Source organism: Miscanthus floridulus, chromosome 9 (genome assembly GCF_019320115.1).
Source record: "Miscanthus floridulus cultivar M001 chromosome 9, ASM1932011v1, whole genome shotgun sequence".
In the NCBI taxonomy this organism is placed as follows: domain Eukaryota; kingdom Viridiplantae; phylum Streptophyta; class Magnoliopsida; order Poales; family Poaceae; genus Miscanthus; species Miscanthus floridulus.
Window position 1 is genome coordinate 3,268,636 of NC_089588.1, and position 15,604 is coordinate 3,284,239.

General features: G+C 43.1%; 1 pseudogene; it reads right to left on the reverse strand.

The window, feature by feature from the left end:
• Positions 1-7,400: 7,400 nt before the first annotated feature.
• On the reverse strand, positions 7,401-14,145 carry LOC136479071 (uncharacterized; annotated as a pseudogene).
• Between the last annotated feature and the right edge of the window lie 1,459 nt (positions 14,146-15,604).

A 15,604-nucleotide genomic window follows, 5' to 3' on the forward strand; every position in this document is an offset into this window, starting at 1 on the left:
TTGGAGCCTTCATTGATATCAATTCTGTGCTCAGCCAACTCTCTTGGGACCCCTGGCATGTCGGCCGACTTCCAAGCGAAGATATCTTTGTTGTCCCGAAGAAAGTTGGTGAGCGCGAGTTCCTATTTTGTTGATAGGTGTGCACTGATGATTGCCGTTTTTGAGGGATCACCGGTGCCCAGGTCGATTTGCTTGACGTTGGCTTCTTTTGGTGGCGCTAGGATGCTTAGCTTTTTAGCCGGTATCTCTAGTACTTCTTGACTTATTTCTGCGGCAATAGTGGCTATTTCTTTTCTTCCAACGTTTGCTTGCGCTCTTGCTGCAATTTGAATAGCCTGAACATCACAGTCAAATGCGCGCTTTAAATCACTCCGAAGAGAAAGAATACCGTTAGGCCCTGACATCTTAAGCAATAGGTACGGATAATGCGGTATTGCCATGAATTTTGCTAGTGCCGAGCGCCCGAGGATTGCGTGATATGATGAATCGAAGTCTGCGACTTCAAACTTGATGAACTCTGTACGGTAGTTTGAGGGAGTTCCAAAGGTGACCGGTAGAGTGATTTGTCCAAGTGGCATTGCTGCCTTGCTGGGTACTATGCCATAAAAAGGTGTGCTTGTTGGTGTGATCATCCCAGCGAGTTGTAGTCCCATCTTCCTTAGAGTTTCTAAAAAAATGATGTTGAGTCCGGCTCCTCCGTCGATTAGTACTTTTATAACAATCATACCGGCAATGGTTGGATCTAGAACCAGTGGGTAATGGCCTGCGTTTCCTACGCTGGTCCATTGGTCTTCTCTTGAAAATTGGATTGGATACTCTAACCAATTGAGATATCTTGGTGTAGCAGGTTTTGCTGCCATGATGGTTTGTAACGCTAGTTTTTCTTGCTGTTTGCTTCTGGAATCTAGAACCCCAGCAAAGATTACTGCCACTGTTCCCCTAGATTTTTGGAATCCCTTGTCTTCAAGGTTGTCTCCTTCTTTTTTCTGATTGTCTTCTTTATTGTTTCCCTTGCTATCTTTTCTAGTGTATCTTTCGTTGAAGGTGTAGCAATTTCCGATGGTGTGCTTTCCATTGGGGTGCAAGGGGCAACGTATGTTCTCAATGTTGTCATATCTTCTGGGCTTGGTAAATTTCTTTGATTTGTCAACCATTGCTACTATGTTGTCTGGACCACGCTTTCTCTCATGATGTCTGCTGTTTCGAGGAATTTGCCTGTCCAGGTTGTCTCTGTTGTTTCTATCCGGGAATCTTTCTCGTGTCTTCTCCTCTGCAGTAATCATCTTTTCCACTGTTCTTCTGAATTCTTCATTGTTTCTTGGGTTTTCTTTGCAGAAGTCTTGAAATTGCCACCTAGCCATGATTCCGTGAGAGAAGGCTTTGATTACTTCTTGTTGTGTGATGTCATGTACTTGAGCTCGTAGTTCGCTAAATCGTCGATAGTAATTTCTGAGACTTTCACCTCCTTTCTGTTTGAGTCCTTTTAACTCTGCGTGGGTGATTGGATGTGTAATAATTCCTGTGAAATTTTCATAGAAAGCTCTTTGCAAGTCTTCCCAATTTCTGATTGATCATGGATTCAATTTGTTAAACCATGGAGTGGCATGGTTTCTAGGGCCATGGGAAAGAACAAGGTCTTGATGTCATCGTCTCCTCCGGCCAATTCAATCGATTGTGAGTAAATCCTGAGCCATTGCTTTGGTTCGGTCTTGCCATCATACTTGGAGTGGTTGGATGGCTTGAACTTGTGAGGTAGTCGTATTGAAGCAAGTCTGTTCGCAAAATAGGGGAATCTATTATGCGTTCTGGCTTCCGTATATTATGATTCTGCGCCCCCTTCTTGCCAACTGTTGTCTTGGTGAGAGTAGTTCCGCGTGGCTGTCCAAGTAGGTGCTTTGCTTCTGGCCTTTCTTGGTTGCTCGACTCGGTTGTTTTGACTGTGATTTCTTCGACTCTCTCCGTTGTGACTTCCACTTGGTCCAAGTCTTTCGAAAGCGGACTTCCTTTGATTTTGATCTTCCTGTTCATGAGATGTTGCTCTTCCATCGCGCGTCTTAAGGACTGTTGATCAGAGGAAGTCCTAGAGTTGTTCTTGTTTTTCATTGGGATGTGAAGTTGCTCTGAGTTCTTCTAATGCTTCTCAGATCTTATCGTAGGGTGTATTCGCTGCTCGTCCTTCTTTGACTTCTCGCTCTGATTTTCTTCTATTGTACTCGGCTAGATCTGACTCATATTTGATCCAAGTGTCCTTTCGCTGCTTAGCACGGTGTTGACGTCCTTGTTTCAATTTATTCTTTCTTTCTCTCGCTTGCCTTTGACTTTCGGTCTCACCATCGTGCCCCTAGATAAATGGTGATATGTTGGATTCGGATTTATCTGAAGACCTCACGTCGGGTACTTCTGGGGGGATTAATGGTGATCGAGGACGGCGAATCATGAATACTTCTCTAGCATAAGTTGTTTGTCATCATCGTTGATTTCCGTACTTCCAGGGCTGTTGATAACTTCAGTAGAGGTTTCAAGGTCATAGATCGAGTCTCCTTCTTGGTATGGTAGAGTTGCTATTGTCGTATCGTCGACTAGTTGGGTTCTATCATCCTCAGCAACGGTACCTGGCCAGTGAACGATGCAGTCTTGAGATGTTATGGTTAAAACGAGACCTTCTTGGGCTCCCTTTAGCGGCATTCTAAGCACAGGATAAGTGGATCCTTCGGGCCATGTCTGATAAGATGTTGCCATGTTGTGGAGTCCGAACGGAAGAGGACTCGACTTCTTTGAAGTACTTTCAGTGAACTCCGAGTAGTATTCTTGATAGGTTGACGTCATGTTCCGGAGCTTTGTCAGAAAAGAACTCAGTTTTCTGAAAGAACTCGGATAAGACTTCGTCTCGGAAACAGAAATTGAGTCTGAATCGGATGCGTGAAGTCACGGAATCCGAGCTGGATTGGACATTACGAGCTGCGCGAATCTTCCAGCGAGCTGATCTGTCATTATCGTCGAAATGAAAGAGTCCTAATGATGATCTAAATCTTTGAGGAGACGGCTTTGGAGCTTGCCATCGTCGCCTGCCTCATAGATCCATGAACCGAAGATGAAGGTCGATCCCTTCGAGAAGATTATGTTGTTGAGGTCCATCGAGCTCTCGGATGCAAAGTCACCAAAAGCCCCTACCTGGCGTGCCAGCTGTCAATGTTTTACCACCGATAGCCTGCCACGGGGGTCCCCGAGACAGTATGTTCGGGCTTCAGCGTATGCGGAACTCGACGGTTAATGCAAGAGACAGTCGATTTATCCTGGTTCGGGCCCTCGATCCTTGATCGAGTAATAGCCCTACGTCCAGTCGGCGTGAGCCTTTGCATTGGATTGATTGTAGAGTGTTGTGTTGTGTACAATTGTTCTCTCGAACTCTAGGAGCCCTGCCCTCCTTTATATAGTCAGGAGGCCAGAGTCCTAATCAGTTTACAATGAGAGTTCCTAGTAGGATTACAGGATAATACTACTACTAAGATTATAGGGGAAGAATCCTAGTCAGGCTAGTTCTTCTCCCTTCCTTGCAGGGTATCCCATGGGTCCCGCACCGATAGATACCTCTCAATAGGACAGTGGGAAGAGGTGGTTCAAAGGCTCAAAGAAATGTCCACATGTGGTCTTGAGCCAGATGCTTTTACCTATGGTTTGCTACTGGACTATCTATGCAAGAATGGAAAGTGCAGTGAAGCTCGAATTTTTTTTGATTCTATGATTAGGAAGGGCATAAAACCTAGTGTAACTACCTATGGCATTATGCTTCATGGATATGGTAACAAAGGAGCTCTTTCTGAAATGCATGATCTCCTGAATTTGATGGTAGCAAATGGTATTTCACCTAATCATTACATCTTCAACACTATGATCTGTGCATATGCTAAAAGGGCAATGATAGATGAGGTGATGCATATATTTATCAAAATGAAGTAGCAAGGTTTGAATCCAGATGTCGTCAGTTATGGAGCATTAATAGATGCACTTTGCAAGTTGGGAAGAGTGGATGATGCTTTGCTCCAATTCAATTAGATTATTAATGAAGGAGTGACTCCTAACATTGTAGTTTTTACCTCCCTTGTTTATGGACTTTGCACTATTGACAAATGGGAGAAGGTTGAGGAATTATTTCTCAAAATGTTGAATCAAGGGATTCGCCCTAACATTGTTTTCTTCAACACAATATTGTGTAACTTATGCAGAGAAGGACGGGTTATGGAAGCCCGAAGGCTCACTGACTCGATGGTATGCATGGGTGTCAAGCCTGATGTTATCTCATACAACACATTAATAGATGGCCACTGTTTAGCCAATAGAATTGATGAAGCATCATAGCTACTTGATAGTATGGCCTCAGTTGGCTTGAAACCTGACATTTTTTCTTATGATACATTGCTTAATGGCTATTGTAAAGCTGGCAGGATAGACAATGCATATTGTCTTTTCCGAGAAATGTTGAGGAAGGGAGTTACGCCTGGAGTTGTGACTTACAATACTATACTGCATGGTTTGTTTCAGACTAGAAGATTTTCTGAAGCAAAGGAACTGTGCCTCAATATGATTAAAAGTGAAAAACAGTGGTCCATTCGCATATACAGCATAATTCTAAATGGGCTTTGCAAAAACAATTGTGTTGATGAAACATTCAAAATGTTTCGGAGCATGTGTTCTAAGGATCTTGAACTTGACATTATTACTTTCAACATCATGATTGATGCTTTGTTCAAAGGCGGTAGAAAGGAAGATGCCATGCATTTGTTTGCTGCTATCCCTGCTAATGGTTTGGTTCCGGATGTTGTGACCTACCGCTTAATAGCTGAAAATCTCATAGAAGAAGGGTCGCTAGAGGAGTTTGATGGTCTGTTTTCAGCAATGGAAAAGAGTGGTACTGCTCCAAACTCACGAATGTTAAATGCTCTAGCTAAGAGGTTGTTGCATAGAGGTGACATAAGCAGGGCTGGGGCTTACCTCTCCAAGCTTGATGAGAAGAACTTCTCACTTGAGGCTTCCACTACTTCCATGCTTATATCACTTTTTTCGAGGGAGGATTATCAGCACCATGCAAAGTCCCTGCCTCAAAAGTATCGTTTCTTCAATGAAGCCAACAAATGAGTGTTGAAGAAAAAATGAGTTCAGTTTTCAGCTGTGCTGACATCTTATATGTGAGATGTAAATTTGTTGGAGTGAGTATTCTGTCTTGTGCTCTTACTTTCTTGGCCATGCTCTGTGGTATTCTTCTATAGAAATGTTCTCTTGTTAGTGCACTTCAGCATGAGGTTTCTGAACAGGTAAAATAATCGTGTGTGCAGTCCTAGTTAGCTTGACAGCAGTAATCAGATGCATTTATTGCATAATTTGTGAAGAAACCCTGCCCTTCCGGATTCCTATAATTTAAGCATGTGTACACCCCCCCCCCCCAAACACACACACAGCTAGCAGTGTATGATATTTGCTATGGTTTTTACCTAACACAAGCAATGTTAAGAGCAACATTCCTATACATATTTCTACAAGACACTCCTTGATTTATTTATTTTTCATCTCGTAGTATCTGTCTTTTGTATGCTGTGTTGATCATGAGTGCAACTACGCATATAGTGTATCTCTGCAGTTCTTCGGAAATGCTGTTAGAACTTTTCCCCTTCGTTATGCAGTCAGCGCACCCCTATTTTTCTTGCTTTATTTGTGTTGTAACATGTAACATTTTAATTCTGCCATTGGATTGAAATCCATTAGCTAGGTTAGTTGGGGGAGATGTCTCTGTACTTATTAAGTGTCGACTGCAAGAGGAACAATGTGTAATTAGCAAGAGAATTCCTTGCATGATGACCAAATGGTTGGATTGTAATTGAGTTGTACTCAAGTGGTTGCACTTTAAGTATTTCCCATTAGATACTAACTGGACCCTATTATTATTGTTCTTGTAACAGGGAAAGAAGGTAAGAGTTTCTTCCTCCTAGGCTCAGGACATGCTATTATTGCGAATGTACACTATGATTTGGACACTGGGTGATTTAAAAAATGCAGTGGAAGAAGTTGGCTCAGGAGTTTAAAAGTCTCTAGAAGGTATGGATAAAATAGTAGATTGTTGAACATCTTTAGTGGGCATCATTACAGTTGGTTTAATCTGAATGGCACCAATTTCAGATGGCAATAAGGGTTATGACTTTATTGAATATTACAGGCAGGCATGCGTAGAGTATGCTAAGCAGAAGATGTCTACTCCAGAATTCAAAATAGATATAAATGCTCCTACTGTCAGTTAGGCAGATCTTAAGAATGGTGGTGAATCAGCCTCTACTGCGCAGGTTTTTTTAGCATCGTATGACAGAATGGTACCTTTTATGTTTCTTCTTTCATGATATTGTATATCAGTATATGGATGTGCATTTTTGTCTTCATGTTAAATCTCTATATGTCAAAAACCTGCCCAAGACTATTACTCAAGAGCAGCTTAAAAAGCTATCTGAGTGACAAATTACAGAAGTTGTTCTTTCTCCTGCAAAATGTGGTCACGAAGATGAGTGCGGTTTTGTTTACTTTAAGGAACAGTCCATGTCTAAGCTCTTGATGACAAGTTTCCTTCGTTCTGTGACATCTTTCTATAGCCAATCAATTTTTCTTCACGTATCCAGGAGATCCCACTTTTTTTTCGCCAACAGGTCAGCTTCTGGGTTGTTCACATACAAAACCTCCTGCTGATAGTACTGTAAAATTATCTTCTGCTAAAGGCCCACTTATAATCTACTTGCAAATGACTGGCAAACGCTTACAGTCACTTGAAAATGGACTGACAGGCGTTTACAATTCACTTGGAAGTGGACTAACAGTAGCACAGATACTTATGGTGTGCTTCCTGGTCATGCTTCACAGGTGGATGACATCTTATGTTTGAAACCGCCCCAAATGTGTTTTTTCTTTTTTTGCAAACAAGCAGTAGAGTTGACGCAATCCAATTATATTATGAAAAAAAGAGCAAAATACAAAAAGGATCCCAGAAGGGCTTTAATACCTTGCAGGACACCTACACCCCCACACTGAAACACACATACACACACAAAACAGCTCACACTGGCCCATACAGGAGGATGATATTGTTCTTACTGTTGTATATCTTTGGCACTCTTGCACCCCTTTTTTGTGACAGGACACTCCTGCACTTGTGCAGGCAATGTTCTTTGCTCCTGCTGCTGCTCCACCAAGTTAACAATGATCCCAATGGTTCTAGAGAAAATTTGCTCATTGCCATCAAAATCTATACTGCTTCCCTCATTGCCATAAAAAATAATAGCTTTCCTTATCTGCCATCAATTTGTGTTTTTTGTTTCCTCAACTGCCATCACCGTTACATATATGTATTTTATTTCCTTAACTGCCATCTAATTACGTAGTTTGTTTCCTTGATTGCCATCACCGTTACGTAATGCGTGTGTCTCCGTGTTAACTTGAAGTGAGAGGTCCGGGTTTGCCCCTGCCCCTGACCCGATGAAAGCATTGGCCCAAGGCTTTCGTTCCCTTCCCAACCACAAGAACTCACCAGCCTTGGAAAAAAAGAGACAGAGAAATCCCCGACGCGAACCCTAGGTCCCCGACCCAACGCTCCTCCGCTCGCCCGCCCGCGCCTGATCCCGCTCGCCCGCGCGGCCGGGAGACACCACCACCGCCACCCGTGGGGCCGGGCGCCGCCGCCCCCACCCGCGAGGCCGGGCGCCGCCGCCCCCACCCACGAGGCCGGGCGCCGCCGCCGCCACCGACGCGGCCGGGCGCCTGGGCTCGTGCCGCGGGGGCGCCGCCGTCGTGACCTAGCCGGACGCCGCCAACGAATGGACACCGACCGACGCCGGACGACACCACCGGCCGCCGCGTCTCCTTTGGCCCAACCGACCACCCCACCTCCCTGCACATGATCTGAGGAGAGCAGGTTAGTAGCAGAGGGAGGCATGGCGACGTCGGGACACAGCCCCGACACATCATGGCTTCCTACAGGGTAATTACTTATGCTCTTCGTTTCTCTTCTTTTATCTCTTGTCGATTAGAAGATTAGGAGCACGAACGAGTAGATTTTGATGGGTGTGCATAGTTTTGATAGCATATTGATTCACAGGATGGACCCTGAGTCCAGCTACCTGCTGAATATCAGACTTTCTAGCAATCCTAAAAAGCGTAGGAAGGAGTTTGCATGCTTTCATATCTCTAAGGTTATTAATGCTGATCGATGCAATTTTAAGGATCTTGTCAAAGAAATTGTCGATGCATATCCACATGGCTACAATGAAGTAGTATCTGTTTTTTACTATAATGAACTCCAAAAGATCTTCCCTCAAGTCACAACAGATCAAGAACTTCTTGCAATGTTCAACAAACATGTCCATAGCAAGGTAGTTCGCATGACCATTACATACACTGAACCTAGAGATGTGAGGGTATATTGTTCAAGGAAGAAAGATGAAGGATGTAGATGGAGATTACATGCTCGTACAATGAAGGACAATATTACAATAAAGGTAACGTTTGTCCAGTTGGATTCTTTTTATTGTGTGCTTTATTTTGCAAAATTCTGGGTGTATTGTTCAAGGAAGAGTATTTTATTTAGCTGGCCCCTAAGAACATTTGTTCAATTTGTTGAAATGTATATGCAGGTGAAAAGGAACCCACATAAACATGCATGTTCCAGTGCAAGGAGGAGTAAGGTAGTGAGGAATGCAAGCAAATTCTGGGTGTGTGAACAAGTCAAGGATTGGCTCGCGGAAGATGCGAGCCTGGGAGCTAAAGAATTGGAGAGGCAGATAAAGGATAAGCACAAGATACATGTCCTTTACCGGAGAGTGTATGATGGTATGAAGCTAGCTGATAAACAACTATTTGGTAGTTGGGATAGCAGCTTTGACAACCTATATAGGTTTAAGGCAGAGGTTGAAAGGTGCAGCCCTAGAAGTTTTGTAGTCATAGACCATCACAATTGCTGATAAAATCAGATTTAATAGGTTATTTTTTGCTATGAAACCATGCATAGATGGTTTTCTCAAAGGATGGAGACCATACTTGGCCATAGATAGCACCTTTTTGTCAGGAAAGTTTAGGGGACAGCTAGCATGTGCAGTAGCTGTTGACGGGCACAATTGGATGTATCCAGTTGCCGTTGGAGTGATAGACTCAGAAACAAATGAAAATTGGATTTAGTTTATGCAAAAGCTTAGAGATGCCATTGGAGCACCTGCAGGCTTAGCTACAGATGCTGGTCAAGGAGTGATGGCAGGAGTGAAGGAAGTGTTCCCAAATGCAGAACATAGAGAGTGCATGCTGCATTTGGTGTTAAACTTCAAGAAAAGGTACGGCGGGAAGATATTTGAGGACCATCTTTGGCCCGCAGCATATTCATGGAGCCCATACTTTTTGGAGAAGCACTGGAAAGTAATGGAAGATGCTAAACCAGAAGCAATGGCTTATATAAGGCAATGGCATACTTAAGATATGGACAAGAAGTTAGTTCTGGACACATTGCAAAGTCGACTATGTGACCAATAATTTAGCAGAGTGCTTCAACAATTGGATCAAGAAGTTAAAAGGTCTGAATTTAGATGACCTTATGGACAAGATTAGGCAACTTGTTATGGATAAGTGGGATGTTAGAAGAACAATCTCAAGAAAGATTCAAGAGATCATTCTGCCACACATCGTCAAGATGTTGAAGGAACAAAGCAGGAACTTGGATATGGATGTACAGAGATGTGGGGATACCGTAGCAGAGGTATCTGTGAGGGGTGGCAGTGGATGGTGACCCTGATGATGTAGCAGCCATGCTAGCTAAGAAGTAAGCATGCTACCATTGCTCATCTTTTTTTTGCCACTTGTTATTAATTTCAGATTGCCGCCTTTTAATATTGGATGTGATTCATGACCTGCAGGGGGGAACCGAAGAGGAGAAAGAAATCAATTGAACCATCATGTGAGAGTAGTATTGTCCCAGTTGAAGTAGGACCTAAAACAATGCAGTTTCCTTCTAGGTACGCCTCTGTACACCTAGAGATCTCACATGATTGCAATAGATTTGCAGTTACAGCAATAGATTTTGATACTTTAGGTTCTGGAAACTCTCTCTAGTACGCTGAAATTGCAATAGATTTAGTGTTCAGAATTAATTTAGTGTGCTGTCTTAGGGCAATTTGCCTTGTACTGTGACTAATTTGAGATAAATATGTGTTTTACCTGAAGCTTAGATGCATAGCTAGTTTGCATTTTCCTTACATATGCTTATATGCATAGCTTCTCTGTACACTTTCAGAGATCTCACATGTTATATTCTGATTTCTTTTTCTTAAAAATGTATTCTTTTTTTATTACAGCCAAGACGCTTCAGTTAGCTTAGGTTCTGGAAACTCTCTCAGGTACGCTGAAATTGCAAGTGGATCATGTTCTTGATTATAGTATTCTCAAGATTATACTCTCAAATTGTAAAGTTAATGTTCTGGTTACAACATTCTCAATATTATCCTCCGAAATTGTAGAACTGTCTCACATGCAGGTCTGGAAGTGGCTCAAACCAACCTGATCCACTTGCCATTGAGTACCCTTTTATGTCTTTAGGTGAAACAACAACACCACCTTCCACATACACGCCTACAGAACAAAAAAAGGATAAAACAAAGGCCAAGGCACAAGTGAAGAAAAAGAAAAAGATGGTTGTAGTGCCACCAGATAGTCCAGCTATGGCGACTAGAAGCAAGACTCCTCTAAACCAAAGTCCTGCTGCACACACTAGAAGCAAGAGGAAACTTCCAGATCTTAATTTGTAATTTGTGCATATCATCTATGTGGCTTGTGATGTTAAGTAGTGCAGCTGCCTTATTTTGCTTGCTATGCAAACTTATGGCTGCTTATTTTACTTAGCGAGAATGAGCCAAGTTGCGAATTATATGGACAATGATGGCTGGTTGAACTTGCTCTTTTGCTTGGTCTGTGAACCAATGAACTGCTACTTTGCTTGGTAAACCAATGAACATCTATATAGTGTATGCTTAGTGTCATGTTAACTGTGTTCAAAATACGTTGCTTTAATGTTGCCTATCATGTTCCTATAATATTTATGTTGCTATCATTTTATCTGATATATGGTGTATGGTCCTAGACATCAATGGCATGCAAGGAATTCTTGGACAAATTTTTTGGAGGGGTAAAACTGAAATGACCTAGGATGCCGTCTAGAGGGGGGGGGGGGGTGAATAGGCGTTTCTGAAAATTAACACCTTTAAAAGTGGAAACAATTTAGTAATGGGAGTTTCCAAAATAGAAACTCCATATCAGAGTAATACAACCCCTCACAAGTTAGTCAATAAGTATATAAACAATATTAAATAAACCAAGTAGCCTATAACCTGCAACACAAGAGTTAGAACACATAACAAATAAATTCAACGCTGGGCTCTAATACCGGACGTGTCCGATAACAGCCCAAACTTGCTCCTTTTAATTTTCAATCTTTAGGCCAACCTGTAGGTACCCACTAAAGATAGTACCACACACAGGTAACCTACACAAGAGCTAGAGCAATACAAATATCAAATGAAATGCGAATTGAGACACGATATTTGTTTTACCGAAGCTCGGACTCCGTTGAGGGGGTTGCGGACGACCCAACGAAGGTCAGCCCTAGAGGGTACTACGAAGGTCACTCTAGCCGGAGTCTTTTCCAACTCCTTTTCCTCCTTCCACTAGTTGATTCCTTTCCTTGCGGCGACGGAATCGACCGTTACAGACTTTTTGAGGCACACCATAATCTCTCGGGTGCTCTTCGACGACGTCTAGCCGTCTAGGACCGAAGAGTCCAAGAGTAACAAATGCAAATCATGAGATTGACAATATGCACAGGTGCTCAAGTGGATGGTTTGCTCTCCTTTTGAATTTCCCTCAACCCACAAATTGGTTTTGGCAATTTGGATCAATCAGTCACTAAGAGTGGGTTGGAGAGTGTTTGCAAGGCTCAAAAACATGTAGGGGGATCAGCAGAATCAGCAGCCTCCAAAGGTGGAGGCTTGGGGGTATTTATAGTCCCCTTGAAAAACTAGCCATTTTAGAGCCGTTGAGCTCATACCGAACACGTCCGGTATGACTTGTATGACTTGTACTGCACCAATAGTAACTGAGTTAAAATATGTGAGGTGTCGGAACTCTTGACGTTTGTCGGGACTTCCGACAGCCGGAACTCTTGACCTAATATAGCCGGAACTCCCGACCCCCGGCTCCTTTGAAAAACTAGCCGTTGGGCACTGGCCTATTAAACCGGACACGTCCGGTGTTAATACCAGACACGTCCGATGTTAATACCGGGCACGTCCGGTGTGACCAGGTCAGTTAACTCTCCAAGTTAGTTGGGTGTCGGGACTTCTGACGCTCCCCGGGACTTCTGACCCCCGGAACTTCCAGCTAAAACATGTCGGGACTTTCGATGAACCCAACCCGAGAAACGAGGTCACTGTTGTGACCAGGCCCATACCGAACACGGACATGTCCGGTGTGCTCGGCCACAGAACACCAAGTTAGTTTCTCTCTTCTATCTTTCACTCAAACCTCATATGGGTTGTCTTAAGCACTAATGAAACATTATCTATCAACATAATGCATCCCTCTTAATAGTACGGCATTTCTATTAACTCAAAATCAAATGAAGAACAAATTTAAACCTTTTGAGTTGATCTCCTTTGAATCGATGCCGTGTCTTTCAATCTTCATCAAGTGAGGTTGTCAACATGTCAATATTGATCTTTTCACTTCAGCATATGACTTGATTCCATTCATCAAATATGAATAACTCCAAATGAATGAAGTCACTTCCATCAACTTGTCCAACATAAATTTGATCCTCCACATCAATATAACATTCATAGCTTGATTAGTACCTCAACTAAATGCAAGTACTTCCTTCTTCACTCTAGCTAGGTTCTTCGGCCGCCAAGCCGTCGCTTGCCCTTCACCCTTGCTTAGTACCTCGAAGTCTTTCCTCGCTATCTTCACCAACTCAAGCCAACAAGTCACACCTTGTGTTGAATCATACAATGAATTCCATAGAACACCATCATCAATCATTGATATCCCACAATAAATAAGACATTGCATAAATTCTATTTGCATTGTTGTCTTGTGCTTGAACTAGATTGCTTATACAACAACACATCATTTTGGCCTTATACACTTTCAATAAGCATCTGTGAGATAACCAATTTCCTATTTCACACTTATAGAAAATGTTAGATATTTAATCGTGTTGTCATTCAATCATCCAAAACCCACTAAAGGGCTAGATGCACTTTCAATCTCCCCCTTTTTGGTGATTGATGACAACCCGATTAAAGCTTACAAAATGATATAAACATTTAGGCTTTTGGGTTCAATGATTTATGGAAGGCTCCCCCTTAACATGTGCAATATGAATTGAATTCACAAATAACCTCAAATGTCAATTTGCACATACTAAAACACATAGGAGACTCCCCCTAAATCATTGCATCCATGGGGTGCAAGTGTGTGTGACAAAGTAAAATCGTGATGCATATGACATGATATATCACACAAGAATAAAAATAAGCATCACACCATACATTTTCAATCTAAAACATGTATGGTCCTTATGAAAGTAAATAGAACATGTATACCACACACATAGCACTCATTACAGAGATTTCTCAAGTCCACAAGCCACTAATATTAAATAAAGATCATGTCTCATCATGATACAATGTCTCAAAATGATATAAAGATTAAGCACAAAATCTCATCATCTCTCATGATACATAGATAAAGCTCATAAGATCTATCTCAACTCAACAAGATATAGCAATGAAGCTCATAAAAACTACAGCTGCAGTACAACTCTCCAGATACAAATGATAAACACATAAAACCCTCTGAAGCTTTAATCACAATTTCTCTCCCTTTGTCATCTATCACCATAAAGGGTCTGACAAAAAGAAACTAAGCACAAAGAGGGGCTACTAGCTGCATCTGATCACTGAGATCACTCATCACCATCGCCATCGCCCTCATCGTCTGAACGTGGAGCACCGGGTGGGAGAGAGGAACTCTGACCTGGAGCACCAAGACCTCCGTAGAACCCTTGACCACCAAAGCCATAGTCACTAGTCGAGTACCCGGGGCCACTGCCGAAGATGTCATGCCACAAAGCTGAACCGACATCCTCTCTGGCACTAGGATGTGGCTGCTATTGTGCCTGCTCCTGAGGCTGCTGCTACTGAGTCTGCTGCTAGTACTGAGCCTGCTGACGCTAAAAGAACTCAACAAACTCTATGTCATATCTGATCTGCTGCTGCTCCTTAGTCTCTGGCTCACTGGCTGCTGAGGCTGCATCGTCTGATAGTGGAGACCTAGGAGGCTCAAGCTCCAGCCTAGCAGTTATCTTCTTTAGAGTCTTGGTGTCCTTCCTCCTAGCCTCCCTCTCCTTCTTCTTCCTAGTCTGAGTGTCCCGCTGCCTAACCTGAATGTCCCTACACATCCCAAAGATGGAACTAAAGACTCTGCGGATAGGCGAGGGAGGACTACCATGGCGTGAAGAAGAACGGGACTGAGTACATGGCGGAGGGGAAGCTCCTCCTGCTGCTGCACCACCTGCAGGTGCATCTACCTCTATTGTTGCTGCTGCTCCCCCTGGACCAGCTAGAGAGACTACAATCTCAGCCAAATTAGCAACTATCTTCAGGGCTTTATGAATCTTGTCATACTGAAAGGTGTGCCCTGTCACCTTTTCAATCATATGCATTATATAAGGAGCAAAACCACAGCCCTTGAGGGGCCTCTCACCAACACTCTGGATCTCACACCAAATGAAATCAAACACACTGAAGGGCCATGCACCTGGAGCCATCCTATGGAGCAAGTTCCTGGAATAGTCTGCAATGTTGCCCTTGTCTCCACCCTTGCAATCAATGGTCTTCCTAAACATCCTGTCCAGGTATCTATAAGTAGGGTGAAGACCAAGAACCTTCCCCACTGCTCCTCTCTCACCCCCTGGTGGGTACATGTAGGCGAGCTGCTCTGGAGGTAGCACTTGCTCAGTGTGAATCCGGTCTCTCTAAAGATCCTCCTCTGAAAATCCAAGCAGAGCTACAAAAGTGTCATAATCAACACTGTACCATTGGCCCTCAAGCATCCAGTGCATGCGCCTCGCATCCACCTCAACATACAGGGTGGCATAGAACTGAGCTACCACCTCTGTGTTCTAGTCATGCTAGAACTCCATGATCTTGTATACTCCTGTACGCTCACAAGTGGCAATAGCATGATCAATGGAGGGCTTCTGCAACTCTCTAACATATTGCCAGTCAATCCACTAAGATCTGGCAACCACAGGGTTCCTGGTGAGTATAACACTGGAGTAGAAGTCCATGTGAAAGGCTATCTGAAAACAATGATCAAACTGAATCCTAGGCAAACCCCTTGGATCAATTCTCCTCTCATCTCTGGCTCTTCTAGCCATGCCCTTCCCCCGATAGTCAACTCTAGAAACATAAGAGGGTACACTAGGTGGATGTGTCTCAAGTAAACCATAGTGCATACCCTGGCCTGGCTGGTGCTG